Raw genomic sequence first — 16,958 nt, forward strand, 5'->3', positions numbered from 1 at the left:
TATACAGAAAAGATCTTCACAACCAAGATAATCACGATGGTATGATCACTCACCTAGAGCCAAACATCCTGGAATGTGAAGTCAAGTGGGCCTTAGAAAGCATCACTATGAACAAAGCTAGTGGAGGTGATGGAATTCCAGTTGAGCTCTTTCAAATCCTGAAAGATGCTGCTGTGAAAGTGCTGCACTAATACGCCAGCAAATTTGGAAAACTCAGCAGTGGCCACAAGACTGGAAAAGGTCAGTTTTCATTCCAATCCCAAAGAAAGGCAATGCCAAAGAATGCTCAAACTACCGCACAGTTGCACTCATCTCACATGCTAGTAAAGTAATGCTCAAAATTCTCCAAGCCAGGCTTCAGCAATAGGTGAACCGTGAACTTCCAGATGTTCAAGTTGGTTTTAGAAAAGGCAGAGGAACCAGAGATCACATTGCCAACACCCGCTGGATCATTGAAAAAGCAAGAGAGTTCCAGAAAAACATCTATTTCTGCTTTATTGACTATGCCAAAGCCTTTGACTGTGTGGATCACAATAAACTGGAAAATTCTGAACTGCTGAGTCACTTCAGTCGTGTCCGACTCTGTGCGACCCCATAGACGGCAGCCCACCAGGCTCCCCCGTCCCTGGGATTCTCCAGGCAAGAACACTGGAGTGGGTTGCCATTTCCTTCTCCAATGCATGAAAGTAGAAAGTGAAAGTGAAGTCACTCAGTCCGACTCTTAGTGACCCCATGGACTGCAGCCTACCAGGCTCCTCCGTCCATGGGATTTTCCAGGCAAGAGTACTGGAGTGGGATGCCATTGCCTTCTCCGAGGAAAATTCTGAAAGAGATGGGAATACCAGATCACCTGACCTGCCTCTTGAGAAACCTATATGCAGGTCAGGAAGCAACAGTTAGAACTGGACATGGAACGACAGACTGGTTCCAAATAGGAAAAGGAGTACGTCAAGGCTGTATACTGTCACCCTGCTTATTTAACTTATATGCAGAGTACATCACGAGAAATGCTGGGCTTGAAGAAGCACAAGCTGGAATCAAGATTGCTGGAAGAAATATCAATAACCTCAGATATGCAGATGACACCACCTTTATGGCAGAAAGTGAAGAGGAACTAAAAAGCCTTTTGATGAAACTGAAAGTGAAGAGTGAAAAAGTTGGCTTAAAGCTCAACATTCAGAAAACGAAGAGCATGGCATCTGGTCCCATCACTTCATGGGAAATAGATGGGGAAACAGTGGAAACAGTGTCAGACTTTATTTTTTGGGCTCCAAAATCACTGCAGATGGTGACTGCAGCCATGAAATTAAAAGATGCTTACTCTTAGAAGAAAAGTCATGACCAACCTAGATAGCATATTGAAAAGCAGAGACATTACTTTGCCAACAAAGGTCTGTCTAGTCAAGGGTATGGTTTTTACAGTGGTCATGTATGGATGTGAGAGTTGGACTCTGAAGAAAGCTGAGCACCAAAGAATTGATGCTTTTGAACTGTGGTGTTGGAGAAGACTCTTGAGAGTCCCTTGGATTGCAAGGAGACCCAACCAGTCCATTCTAAAGGAGATCAGCCCTGGGTGTTCTTTGGAAGGAATGATGCTAAAGTTGAAACTCCAGTACTTTGGCCACCTTATGCGAAGAGTTGACTCACTGAAAAAGACTCTGATGCTGGGAGGGATTGGGGGCAGGAGGAAGAGGGGACGACAGAGGATTAGATGGCTGGAAGCATCACCAACTCGATGGATGTAAGTTTGAGTGAACTCCAGGAAATGGTGTTGGACAGGGAGGCCTGGCGTGCTGCCATTCATGGGGTCGCAAAGAGTCAGACACGACTGAGGGATTGAACTGAACTGAACTGGTAAGTGATTAATCTCCAAAACATACAAACAGCTCATGTAGCTCAACAACAAAAAAACAACCCAAAGAAAAAATGGACAGATGTCAGTAGACATTTCTCCAGAGAAGGCATACAGATAGCTAAAAAGCTAATAGAGAAATGCAAATCAAAACCTGCTCCTTGAAAGAAAAGCTATGACAAACCTAGACAATGTATTAAAAAGCAGAAACATTACTTTGCTGACAAAGGTCCATCTAGTCAAAGCTACGGTTTTTCCAGTAGTCATGTATGGATGTGAGAGCTGAACCATAAAGAAAGCTGAACACCAAAGAATTGATGCTTCTGAGCTATGGTGTTGGAGAAGACTCTTGAGAGCCCCTTGGACTGCAAGGAGATCAAACCAGTCTGTCCTAAAGGAAATCATGACTGATGCTGACGCTCCGTTATTTTGGCCACCTGATGCGAAGAGCTGACTCACTAGAAAAGACCCTAATGCTGGGAAAGATTGAAGGTAGGAGCAGCAGGTGACGACAGAGGACAAGATGGCTGGGTGGCACCCCTGACTCAATGGACATGAGTTTGAGCAAGCTCTGGTAGATGGTAAAAGACAGTGAAGCTTGGCGTGCTGCAGTCCATAGGGCTGCAAAGTCGGACACAACTGAGTGACTCAACAACAGCAACAAAATCAAAACTATAATAAGACATCACTTCATACAGGTCAGAATGGCCATCATCAAAAACATACAAACAATAAATACTGGAGACAGTGTGGAGAAAAGGAAACTCTTATATAACTGTTGGTAGGAATGTAAATTAGTACAGCCATTACTGAGAACAGTATGGAGGTTCCTTAAGAAATTAAAAATAGAACTGCCTTATGATCCAGAAATCCCAGTCCTGGGCATATATCCAGAGAAAACCATAAAATTCAAAAAGATACATGTGCCCCAATGTTCACTGCAGCACTATTTACAATAGCCAAGACATGGAAGCAACTTGTCTGACAGAGGAATGGACAAAGATGTGGTACGTGTACACAATGAAATATTAATCATAAAAATGAACAAAACATGCCCAGTGAAGCAACATGAATAGACCTAGAGATTATCATAATGAGTGAAGTCAGACAAAAAAAGGCAAATTATTATATTTTTTACTATGGGATTTTTTTTTAAAAGGTACAATTGAGCTTATCTACAAAACAGAAGCTGTGTTACAGATGTAGAAAACAAACTTATGGTTACCAGGGTTAAGGGAGGGAGAGATAAACTGGGAAATCGTGACTGACATATACATGCATGCATGCAAGCAAAGTCGCTTCAGTTGTGTCCAACTCTGTATGATCTGAGGGACTGTAGCTTGCCAGGCTCCTCCATCCACAGCATTCATCAAGCAAGAATACTGGAGTGGGTTTACCATGCCCTCCTCCAGGAGACATATACATACTACTATGTATAAAATAACTAATGATGACACACTGTATAGCACAGGGAACTTTACTCAGTACCTCTGTAATGGCTATATGGAAAAAGAACCTAAAAAAGAGTGGATGTATGTATAACTGGTCCACTTTGCTGTACAGCTGAAACTAACACAATGCTGTAAATCAAGTATACACCAATAAAATTATTTTTTAAAAAAGACACCAAATGGAAAAAAAAAGCATCTATTTTATAACACTTTATAAGCATATATGGCCATCCTGAAGAGATTTCTTATTATTCTATATGACTTCTTGCCAATGGATGATAACATCTTGGGGCAATCTGATTCATGCTATGATCATTAGAATATTGCATTGCTATAGGAATTCTGATCTGTGGTTTATTTATTTTGGTTGTTATTTACTTAAGTATTAATTCCAATAACCTCCTCAGATGTTACTTTTGCTTATGCTCTTTGGTTCTATGGCTGCTGGTAGGGGCATATGCATGTATTTGCAAATAAGGTGTGCAGCATTTAGATGAAGATGTGACAAAGGCAGAAGTCAGTTTTAATGAGCAATCAAGGAATCCTATACATAACTGAATATAAATTAAAATAAGAACATATTAGAAAGAAGCAGTTTGTAAATTTAATTTGGGATAGAGGGGAGAGGATTAAACAGTTAGGTAAACTGCTCTGAGGTTTAGCCTAAGTTATATATCTTGAAGGAAGGGTCACCTACATGGGATATGAAGTAGAATCAGCAACTACAAATGGCAAGACTAGTCAAATAGCTCAGTATAATTTGCTGATGGTGAATATACTTCTCTGGAGGGTTCACAGCTTAATCATTTTTATTACTACTCCTATTGTGTTGATGGCAGTTGGGTACCAACTTGACACAGAACAAGTTCTGTCTTTTGATGTCATTTTACCATTAGTATGAAGAACAGATTCTTCTTTCTCTGTAGCAAGCAGTATACATAGCCATAATCTTCAAAATCACTACGTCATAAATTCGTATCTACTTTATAATTCATTTTCACCCTTAGGCCTTTTGATCATTTAATGACTTTCAGATTTTTCTCCCTTTGAATACCTATTTTATTGTTTTTCTCCTAAAGCAGTTGTAGTTTCTATTTTGAAGGGGCAGAATCTCATTTTGTTGTTTCCACTCCATATTTCTGAGCTCTCTGGGTACCTTTATATTGCTTTGCTGCTCTTACTGTTATTTGCATCACCTGCCAATTTAATATCATGTGTGAATTTCATTAACATTCGTTATACACCCTCTTCTACATCGTTAATGCAGCTGCTATATAAGATAGGACAAAATACAGATCTCGGCAGCACCTACACATATTCCCCAACTTGATCCATTTCCACTTATGGTTTATCAATATTTTTTATGATTCTGCAGCCAGTTTTGAATCCGTGTGACTCTGCTTATATCCAGGACAATCTGAATTAATTGTGCATAGATGTCATGAGACACTGCATCATAGGCTTCACTATATTTGATAAATGTACCATATTTTTTCATTTACTAGTATTATATGTAGAAAACTGATATTTTCAGTTTAGCTCAATGTTTATAGTTATAGTAATTGCTACGTATTTACTTTGCTTTTAATATTAGAATCACTATTTTCATATAATGAATACTGATGACACTATGGTTTTTACTTTTGTCATGTGCTTTTAACTTTTAATTTTAGAATAATTTTAAATTTACAGAAAAGTTACAAAGATCATAAACTGCGTTCCCTTATATGATCTAGGACATACTACTGCATTTAGCAGTCATGTCTCCATAATCTCAATTATATTTGACAATTTTTCAGTCTTGTGTTTTCATTACCATGACACTCCTGAAGAGTACTGGTCAGATATTTTATAGAATGTCCCTCATTTTTGGTTTGTCTAATGTTCTCTCACAATAAGAGTGGGGTTATAGCTTTTTGGGCAGACTATCACAGAGGTTAAAAATACCCTTTGCATTTCATCATACTTGAGGTATAGGGTATTAAGATGATATCACCACTGGTGATATAAACTCTGATAACTTGTTTGATCATTTGCCAGCTTCCTCTGGAATAAGTTAGAAATTTTCCCTATCTATACTCTACCCTGTGCATTCTCTGTGAGGGTTATTACAATGCCCCTAAAGGAATAAAAATTTGATCTTGGGGGGAAATTTTACTCTATTATGCATTAAACATTGATATTCATATAATACATAAAGCATATTTGTGATATTAAAACTTCATCAGGAGTGTGGGGGAGAGTGTAAAGAAAAATGTTTATGTGTGTGTTTGTGCGTGGGGGAGGAGGTAGTAAAAAAAAAAAAAGGACTGGCAAATTCCTCTCTATTCATTAGGATCAAATTATTTAGTCCAGCCCATATCCAAGCAGATGGAAATAAAGTTCTACCTCATAGAGGAGGGAGTGTCTGCTACATATGCTATTTGGTATTTTTCTCTAAAAAATATTCTTTTTAAAAAGTCAACTTTGGTCAATTTTCTGTTGATAGTTTGAGTCTATGTATTAGTCTGGGTCTTCCAAAAAGCAGATGCAAAGATGGGATTGAGCATGAACTAAAGGATTTACCTGAGAAAGGCAACAAAGAGGGAGCAAAGGAGGGCAAGAAGCCTTAGGACACCTATGAAGGAGAAAATGGAAAGAGGGAGAACTGGGTAGGAACAGTCTCAGGCTGCTGAACATCTAAGGTCTTGGACCAGTCAAATGGGAGCCCTTTGACAAAATATTCCATTAATACAGTCCCTTATGTTATAGGAAAGAACCTGGATTACAATCGGCACCATATGGACTCATGGCCTGGAAGGATCACTTGGGAATCATGGCCTTGAAATGAATATGGGAATGGGTTCCAAAACATACGAGTACCTGGATCCACCAGTCAATTATGGTCCCTGAAGAAAGGACATTTTCATGCCCACCATAGCCCATAATTTTACACAATATTAAAATACCAGAAATTAGTTTTGAAAGAATATTACCTAATTCTTTCCCCATTCTAGGAGATGTCTTTTTACTTCTCTAAATATAGCTGCATATACAATATGCTTCAGCTGAATGCCAAAGTATCAGTGCTTTCCAACTGTGGTGCTGGGAGAAGACTCTTGAGAGTCCCTTGCACAGCAAGATCAAACTAGTCAATCCTAAAGGAAATCAACCCCGAACATTCACTGGAAGGACTGATGCTGAAGCTCCAATACTTTGGCCACCTGATGCAAAAAGCCAACTCACTGGAAAAGACCCTGATGCTGGGGAAGACTGAAAGCAGCAGAAGGGGGTGACAGAGGATGAGATTGTTGGATGGCATCATTGACTCAATGGATATGAGTTTGGATATATACTCCGAGAAATAGGCTTCCCTCATAGCTCAGTTGGTAAAGAATCTGCCTGCAATGCAGGAGACCCCAGTTCAATTCCTTGGTCAGGAAGATCTGCTGAAGAAGGGATAGGCTACCCACTCCAGTATTCTTGGGCTTCCCTTGTGGCTCAGCTGGTAAAGAATCCACCTGCACTGTGGGAGACCTGGGTTCAATCCCTGGGTTGGGAAGATCCTTTGGAGAAGGGAAAGGCTACCCACTCCAGTATTCTGGCTTGGAGAATTCCATAGACTGTATAGTCCATGGGAGTCACAAAGAGCTGGACATGATTGAGCGACTGAATAACAGCCAACAATGTATTAGAAACCATACCTTTGTTTTTTCCATTTATAAATACAGATGTAATGATACTTGGTACTCTTAAGTACTGAAGTACATTCAATTCAATAACTCTTGACAATGACAATTATAAATTTTGACTAAAAGAAAACACTATTGGAAGGCACTGTGGAGCAATCAGGAGAAGGCAGTGGCAACCCACTCCAGTACTCTTGCCTGGAAAATCCCATGGATGGAGGAGCCTGGTAGGCTGCAGTCCATGGGGTCGCTAAGGGTCGGACACAACTGAGTGACTTCACTTGCACTTTTCACTTTCACGCATTGGAGAAGGGAATGGCAACCCACTCCAGTGTTCTTGCCTGGAGAATCCCAGGGAGGGGGGAGCCTGGTGGGCTGCCGTCTATGGGGTCGCACAGAGTCAGACACGACTGAAGTGACTTAGCAGCAGCAGTGGAGCAATCAATAGCAGGTAGAAGCTGAAGGGGATATGACCCTTGAAAGAAGAGTAGCCAATAAATAAGATCTACATTTTTCTAATTTTTCTGCTAAGATTACCTCCTTGTCTGCATACTGCACATGGAATAGTACTTAAACAGAAAGCAACAGTTTGGGGGACTGAGGGATAAAAAGTTTGGAGTTTGAGGCTATAGGAGCAGCTAGAAGTTGAAACAGAAAGCTTCCATAAAGGGGAAGCCACTGGGGGCTAAGAGGGAAAGGTAGCAAAATCTGCATAATCTCTCTCCTCAGATCCTTGGCTGACTCCTCAACTGTGCATGTACAGAATGATATCCATGAAACCTAGAAGAAAGTTACAGACAAAAGACTAAAGGAACTAAGTAGAAATTTCAGCAGTTTTTGAGTGATGATGAGTCAGAGTAAAAACATGAGGAATTCCAGTCAGGATATAAAAACAAAAATTAAAAATCAAATGGAAACACTAGAACTGAAAACTATAATATCCAAAATGATTAATGAAATCACTGAACAGAATAGCAGGTTGAACAGTGTAGAAGAAAGGATCGATAACTTTGAAGACAATTCAACAGAAATTACCTAAACCAAAGCACACAGAAAGAATAAGTATGAAAAAAGGTAGCAGATCATTAATGATGCATGTGTTCAAAATTAGGCAATCTAGCATGCTTAAAATTGGAGTCCCAGAGGAAAAGGAAAAAGAGAAAAGTACAGAAAAAATGTTTGATAACATACTAGACAAACCTCCCAAAATTGATTAAAATATAAGTCTACAGCTCCAAGATGCACAGCAAACCCCAAGCAGAACACATGAGAATAAAACCACAATTTAGAGAAGAATTAACACCTATCCTGAACCTTTCCCCTCCCCGGCAAAAAAAAAAAAAAAAATCCCCACAGAGGAAGGAACACACCCAAACTCATTCTATGAGGTCACCACCAGCCATTAACAAAACCAAAGATATCACACAAAAAGAAAATTATAGGCAAATATCACTGATGAACATACACACAAAAATCTTCAACAAGATACTAGCAAGCTGAATCCAACAATATGTTACACAGATCATGCACCATGATCAAGTGGAATTTATCCCAGTGAATCAAGAATTTTTTAATATCTGCAAATCAATTAGTGTGATATACCACATTCACAAATTGAAGAATAAAAACCAAATAATCATTTCAATAGATGCAGAAAATGCTTTTGGCAAAATTCAACACCCATTTATGATTAAAAAAAAAAAAAAAGAACAACTCACCAGAAAGTGGGCATAGAGGGACCCTATCTCTACATAATAAAGTCCACATATGACAAACACAGCAAACATCATTCTCAATGGTGAAAAGCTGAAAGCATTTCCTCCAAGATCAGGAACAAGACACGGGTGTCCACTCTCACTTTCATTCAACACCACTACTGAGCCCGCGTGCTGCAACTACTGAAGCCTGCACGCCTAGAACCCGAGCTCATCAACAAGAAGCTGCCACTCGCCACAACTAAAGAATTGCATGCAGGAATGAAGATCCAGCACAGCTAGAAAGAAAGAGAGAAAACTCCTACAGGGAAACATAAGCAGAACACTCTTCGACTTAAGTTGCAGCAGTTATCTCCTACAGTAATTGAAATAAAAACAAAAGATAAACAAATGGGACCAAATTAAACTAAAAAACCTGTGCACAGCATTGGAAACCATAAACAAAAAGAGAGGACTTCCCTGGTTGCACAGTGGATAAGAAACCGCCTTCCAATGCAGGGAACAAGGGTTTGATTCCGGGTAGGAAAAGATTCCACATGTTATAGAGAAACTGAGTCCTTTTGCCGTAGTGACCGAGCCTCCGTGCCCGTGCATTCAAGGGCCCGTGAGTGCAATTACTGAGCTGCGTGCTGCAACTACTGGAGCTGGAGCGCCTGGAGCCTGTGCTCAGCAACGAGAGAAGCCACCGCAAGAAGAAGCCCACGCAAGGCAACGAAGAGTAGCCCCCACTTGCTGCAGTTACAGAAAGCCTACACAAAGCAACAAAGACCCAGCACTGCCAAAAGTAAGTTTTAATTAAAAAAAAAAAAAAAGAGTGCAGCAGAGCCCACATCCTGACTACATCCCAGGATGGCAAAAAAAGAATAGATAACCCACAAAATGGGAGAAAATACTTGCAAATGAAGCAACGACAAATGATTTATCTTCAAAATTTACAAACAGTTCATGTCCATCAAAAAATTAGAAAAAAGACCTCAAGAGACATTTCTCCAAGAAAGACATACTGATGGCCAAGAGGCACATGAAAAGATGCTAAACATCACTAATTATTGGAAAAATGTAAATCCAAAATACAGTAAGATATCACCTCACAGGAGTAAGAACAGCCATCATCAAAAAGTTTAAGAACAATAAATGCTGCAGAGGGTGTGGAGAAAAGGAAACCCTTCTACACTCTTGGTGGGAATGTAAATTGGTACAGCCATTATGCAGGGAGAAATATCAATAACCTCAGATATGCATATGACACCACCCTTATGGCAGAAAGCGAAGAGGAACTGAAGAGCCTTTTGATGAAAGTGAAAGAGGAGAGTGAATAAGTTGGCTTAAAACTCAACATTCAGAAAACTAAGATCATGGCATCCAGTCCCATCACTTCATGGCAAATAGATGGGGAAAAAAAGGGAAACCGTGACAGACTTTATTTTCTTGAGCTCCAAAATCACTGCAGATGGTGACTGCAGCCATGAAATTAAAAGACACTTGCTCCTTGGAAGAAAAGCTATGACCAATCTAGATATCATATTAAAAAGCAGAGAAATTACTTTGCCAACAAAGGTCCATATAGTCAAAGCTATGGTTTTTTCCAGTAGTCATGTATGGATGTGAGAGTTGGACCATAAAGAAGGCTGAGTGCCAAAGAATTGATACTTTTGAACTGTGGTGTTGGCGATGACTCTTTAGAGTCCCTTGGACTGCAAGGAGATCCAACCAGTCAATCCTAAAGGAAATCAGTCCTGAATATTCATCGGAAGGACTGATACTGAAGCTCCAATACTTTGTGAAGAACTGACTCACTGGAAAACTGACTCACAGAATCTTTCCCTGATTCTGGGAAAGACTGAAGGCAGGAGGAGAAGGGGACGACAGAGGATGAGATGGTTGGGTGGCATCACTGACTCGATGGACATGAGTTTCAGTGAGCTCCGGAGTTGGTGATGGACAGGGAAGCCTGGTGAGCTGCAGTCCATGAAGTCGCAAAGAGCTGGACATGAGCGACTGAACTGAACTAAACAGCCATTATGGAGAAAAGTGTGGAGGTTCCTTAAGAAACTAAAAATAGAGCTACCATATGATTCAGCATTCCCACTCCTGGGCTCATATCAAAAAAAACCCAAAAAACATGGTTTGAAAGGATGCATGCAACAGAATATACATAGTGGCACTATTTACAATAGCCAAGACATGGAAGTAACTTAAATATTTATCAATAGATGAATGGGTAAAGAAGATGTGGTACATATATACAAAAGCATGGTAGTCATAAAAAAAAAAAAAGAGAGAATGAAATAATGCCATTTGCAGCAACATGGAGGGACCTGGAGATTAACTTAATAAGTGAAGTCAGAGAAAGACAAATATTGTATGATACCACTTGTATGCAGAATCTAAAAAAAATTAATACAAATGAACTTATTTACAAAACAGAAACAGATGCACTTAGAAAATGAATTTGTAATTACCAAAGGGGAAAGGTGGGGAATGGACAGATTGGGAATTGGGGACTGACAGTTATATTTGAAACAGATAACCAACAAGGACCTACTCAATAGCACAGTACTGCTCAATATTCTTTAATAATCTAAACGGGAAAAGGATACATAAATTAGCATAGCTGAATCTCTTTGTTGTATACCTGGAAGTAACACAACACTGTTGCCACCAGGGAAGTCCCTTAATCAACTATACTCCAGTATAAATTTTTTAAAAATGCAAATTCATGTGCTTCACCCCGGACCAACCAAACAGGAGTTCATACAGAGTCTGGCAACCTGCTTATGAAATAAACACCTCATGTAAATTTTAGCTACACTGTTTTGCGAACTAGTGCCTTATATAAAGTTTACCTAGTTCTGTAGACTCTTACCTTTTCAACGTTTCTCATCTATTTCTCTCCCTTTCTATGGCCCCTACTCTAGTTTAAGGCTGCTTCATCTCTTAACTGGACTTGTGTAATAGGATTTCCTTGCCTCTAGGATATTTTCCACTCTAATTCATTCCTACACACAGGGGCCTTATTAATCTTACTAAATCACAGCTCCACTCATTTAATGTAACAAGAACTTATTGAGAGCATACTATATACCAGGTGCTTCAAGGCAGAAGGTTCTAAGTGGGGCTGATAATCTGAATCATTAAGTGGGAGAAACGTTTTAAAAACAGAGATTCTCTACCACTTCCCTAGGCCTACTAAATTAGAATCTACAGAGCCAGAGTTGAAAAAAGTTTACTGTTAAAAAGTTCCTATATAATACAGGGTGCTCGGTTTGGTTCTCTCTGATGACCCAGACAGGTGGGATGAGGCAGGGGAGGGAGGTTCACAAGGGAGTGAATATATGTACACCTATAAATACTTTGGCTACCTCATGAGAAGAGTTGACTCATTGGAAAAGACTCTGATGCTGGGAGGGACTGGGGGCAGGAGGAGAAGGGGACAACAGACGATGAGATGGCTGGATGGCATCACCAACTCGATGGACATGAGTTTGAGTGAACTCCGCGAGTTGGTGATGGACAGGGAGGCCTGGTGTGCTGCAATTCATGGGGTCGCAAAGAGCTGGACATGACTGAGCAACTGACCTGACCTGATACCTGATTCATGTTGTATAGCAGAAACTAACGGAGCATCGTAAAGCAATTATCTTCTAATTAAAAAAAAAAAAAAGTTACCCAGGTGACCCTGATACTTTTAAACAACACTGCTGCCGCTGCTAAGTCACTTCGGTCGTGTCTGACTCTGTGCGACCCCAAAGGTGGCAGCCCACCAGGCTCCCCCGTCCCTGGGATTCTCCAGGCAAGAACACTGGAGTGGGTTGCCATTTCCTTCTCCAAGGCACGAAAGTGATGTGAAAGTCAAGATGCTCAGTTGTGTCCAACTCTCGCGACCCCATGGACTGTGGCCTACCAGGCTCCTCCGTCCATGGATTTTCCAGGCACGAGTACTGGAGTGGGGTGCCATTGCCTTCTCCCTAAACAACACTAGACTGGAGCATATAAAGATTAAAATATTCTTGAGTATTTCAGATTGTACTGGGGAAATGTGAACATACGCAAATAACATCTAAGACACTTGTTGTTGTTTAGTCACTAAGTCATGTTCAACTGCTTTGTAAACCCATGGCAATGTAGCCTGCCAGGCTCCTCTGCCCATGGGATTTTCCAGGCAAGAATCCTGGAGTCTTGTTTCTTCAGATACAACACATTGATTAATGCTATATTCGAAGTACCAAGTGCTATAAAAAAGAATAATCCTACCTGCATTAAATACCTTTAGTAATACGTCAACCTTGAAGAAATCTTTTCCTCCTTTAATTTCCCACAGTACTTTATAACCCTCCTATGGTCTCACTTTTATCTTGCACTATAATTATTTTCTTATATGTGTCCTGTCGTCTCCACTTGTACTTAAGATCAGAGCCTTGACCTTATCAGAGCACATAATCTCATAAAGACTTTTTTTTCAAGAGTTCTAATTCACTTATAGGATAAACCTGTACCACTCAAAATACTAAATTATGCATGGTTGTGCATCTTATGGTGGTGGTGGTGTCTAGTCGCTAAGTCGTGTCCGATTCTTTGCAACCCCATGGATTGTAGCCCAGCAGGCTTCTCTGTCCATGGGATTTCCCAGGCAAGAATACTGGAGTGGATGCCGTTTTCTTCTCCAGGGGATCTTCCCAATCCAAGGATTGAACATGCATTCGCAGACAGATTCTTTACCACTGAGCTACCTGGGAAACCCACACATTTTATAAATTTAATCAAAAACTGGATGTCCTTGTAACAATTAGATATATGTGGACAAATTTATGGATTTAATCTCAGTGAGGCACTTAGTACAATTCCTTCAACAAAGGAGGTACTTAAAGTTATGTGTGAACCAATCGGGTCTGGGGAAAACGTCTTTTGGATATTGAAAAACATACTATGTCCAGTATCCACTTAAGAGGTTACAGATTCCAAATGAAATATGCTGGTGGTTTTTGTAAACCAGCCCCCTGTGAGCCAAAACCAATCAGCCTGCTTGTTTTGTTGTTGCTGTTTATTTGTTCGGATGACCCAGGATTGTGTGGCATGCTGGTGTATGTGTGTGGGTTGTGTTTTCTGTTTTTTGACAAATTTCAATTTGAAAGTCTTTGGCAAATATTCTCTGATTTACCACAGGCTCTTCCATTCCCTGGGCTTCCGTTGTGGCTTAGCTGGGAAACAATCCACCTGCAATGCGGGAGACCTAGGTTCGATCCCTGGGTTGGGAAGATCTCCTGGGGAAGGGACGGGCTACCCATTCCAGTATTCTGGCCTGGAGAATTCGCCAAGAGTCGGTCACAAACTGAGCAACTTTCACTTCCATTCCCTATTATCTTAAACAAACTTGATGTACACAATTATGTTATCTACAGGTCTGAAGATGAGAGTGCTAATGGACAACTACTGCCAATCATTTCTGCTTTCTGAATGTTGATTATTGTATGGATTGAACTGTGTACCCCCAAATTCATATTCTGAAGTCCTAATCCCCAGTACCTCAGAATGCAACCATACTCGGAGATAAGGATTTTAAAGAGGTAATTAAATTAAAATGAGGTCTTTTGGATGGGCCCTAATCCAGTATGACTGATGTCTTTATAAGAAGAAATCTGGACACAGATGGGCATGAATTAAAGACCATGTGAAGACAAAGGCATAACTACATGTCAAGGAGAGAAGCCTCAGAACGAAATCATTCCCGCTGATACCTTAGTATTGAACTTTCCAGCCTCCAGAATTGTGAGAAAATAAATTTCTGTTGTTTACACCCTCAGTCTGTGGTATTGTTATAGCAAACCTAGCAAACTAATGCAGCTGCCACTATATTTAATATTAATCTTAACAGTGGCATTTTTACATCAGAATTATGTTTACTGGGACTTCCCTGGTGGTCCAGTGATTAAGTCTCCGTGCCCCCAACACAGGGGGCCCAAGTTTAATCCCCGGTTAGTGAACTATATCCTACCGGCTGCAACGAAGAGCCCACACCTGGCAATAATGATCCAACAATCGGCAATGAAGATCCCACATGCTGCAATTAAGACCCAACACAGCCAAAAAAAAGAGATTGGAAAGAATGATGTTTACCATGTTCAAGTCATCTGCCATGTACAGTGGTGAATACAACTCTAAGTAGCTTAGAATCCAACAGATAAGGCAAGTTATATGTAAGATACATTCATCAACATAAATGAGAAAAACACTACCAGGCCTAAATGTAAAGAAAAAAGCCAAATAAACAGTGTATTTTTAATTCTATAGGTGTTCTGAGACAGTTAACTATGAGTTACAGCTCAGAAAAACTCAGAATTTGGCCTGGGTATTCAAAGATAAGATTCAAAAAAGCAGGAATAAGAGAACATTTAAGTAAGAGGAATGGAGAGTACAAAGTCAGATGCTACTACAGACAACACTGTTTTCCCAAGTTCATCTAACTTAGATTCAAGTCTCCTTTCTAAACTCTATAGTCACTATACACTTTTAAATTAAAGTTCTAAATCCTTATAAAATTTAGGCATTTCCCCCTGCAGATAAATAACAGTGTAACTGACTTTTTCAGTACAATACTGACATCCAAAGGATAGTCTAGTTCATCTCTAATGCCTCTTGGGCTTCTGCTGAGAGTTGGTTTTATTTTTGAATGGTCTATGAGGGCAATAAGCAGCTCACAGAACATTCTCTTTTGAAATCTGGCCATGTTTTGATCTCTCGCCTATCTATCAAATCTCATCATTTGAGATGGCTCCACAATGCAGGTGGCCTATGTTTTCTTAAGTGCTTCTTCTTCTGAAGAATGTTACTCAGTTCGTTAATGTTTCATACCTAAGTATTCTAATATATTTAATTTTTTATTTAATGAAATTTCTAACCTCCAGGCGGAAGAAGTTATTCAGAACGTTTCATCCAAACTGCTGGAAAAGTGCTCATTAGCAGGGAGTTTTGAAGTTGGAATTTTAAGAAAAGGGTTGGCAGGGACCTAAACATATAGATCTAAGCTTTCATAAATGTTTCCCTGCCTTAAGTGTAAAGGAAGAAATTCTTCTTGATAAGCAGATAATTATGAACTTTTTCTTTTAGATTTTGGTGACAAGAATTTAACGACTTTTGTTAAAAGATGTGTTTCAAAGCTCCTAAGTTTTTTTTGTTTTGTTTTTAATACCTGTCTGTAAGAAGCCTTATTTTTCCTCCTTCAACAGTGCTTACTTTCTTCCATAAAGGAGAGACTGAAGTGAGACCATTATCGCCAAGAGATACACATTGAACTAAAGGAGCCATGCTTAGCATCTGGTTTCAATTATTTTAGATTCAAGTGATTCTGTATGAAAAGAGGCACCTCAGCCGAATTAGTTTGACTCTTGTAATGGTCTGGACTCAGAGAACGTGTCCATCTTATACCATCTAACTTGAGATTTACGGGAGATTAAGAACTTAAGTTAGAGAAGCTTCTAGATGGTTACATAAAATTTTAAAATTAAAGGTCTTTAATATACCCGGTTCAGATGAAATTTGCGGGTCCTAAAGAACCAGAATTTTAAATTTAATTGTATATAAAATCGCACCCAATATTTCAGACTACAAACTGCGTACAATACAGTAAAAATGCACACGGTAAAACTTTACTTAATGTTTAGAAATCCAAATTTTCACTTTTTTCTTTTTTTTTTAGTACCCGCTCCCTGGTGACAAAGTGGACTCAAGTTTCCGTTACCCTCAAAAAACAAGGGAATGGTGTTATACTACACGCTTACCTTTGGCAAACAACTTGCACTTTATAACTGGACGGGAAAATCTTTTGGTGAGCGAGAAGGCTAAAGGAAACGAAGGCCAGTGGCATGACAGTGGCACAAGCCCGCGGTTACTCTTGAGGGGACCGCCTCAGCCCCAAGCCACAGTAACCACCTAACAAGATCGCTTTTCCCGCGGACTCTCGCCTTCCGGCGGTAAGTCACCGCAGCACCGGAAGCCGTCGTCAAGACAACGCTCTTCTGCCCACCCCGACCCTTCGTCCCGCCCACCGTCTTGTACGTCTGTGGCCAGCGGGGCTTCCATTGGTCCATTTGTCCTTCACTCTGGGAGAAGTTCGGAGCGCTAGGCTCTGGAACTCTGATTTGAATTTGTGGCGCGGACAGTTCATGAGGTGACAATGGTGCTGGGCGTCTTGCAGGAGCCAACACACTCGGTGGTGAGAGACCCTGAGGGGAGAATGACGAAAAGGGCGGCCGAGGAGCAGGGGCGCTGCGTTAAA

General features: G+C 40.2%; 1 long non-coding RNA gene across 1 annotated transcript in view; it reads right to left on the minus strand.

The window, feature by feature from the left end:
• LOC133230381 (uncharacterized) overlaps window positions 1–16,673 on the minus strand; it is a 167,672-nt gene extending 150,999 nt beyond the window's left edge. The window contains exon 1 of the long non-coding RNA XR_009730837.1: window positions 16,462–16,673. This is a non-coding gene — a long non-coding RNA (uncharacterized LOC133230381). The remainder of the gene's footprint in view (window positions 1–16,461) is intronic.
• Window positions 16,674–16,958: the final 285 nt, after the last annotated feature.

The sequence above is a fragment of the Bos javanicus genome, chromosome 18 (assembly GCF_032452875.1).
Source record: "Bos javanicus breed banteng chromosome 18, ARS-OSU_banteng_1.0, whole genome shotgun sequence".
Lineage (NCBI taxonomy): Eukaryota > Metazoa > Chordata > Mammalia > Artiodactyla > Bovidae > Bos > Bos javanicus.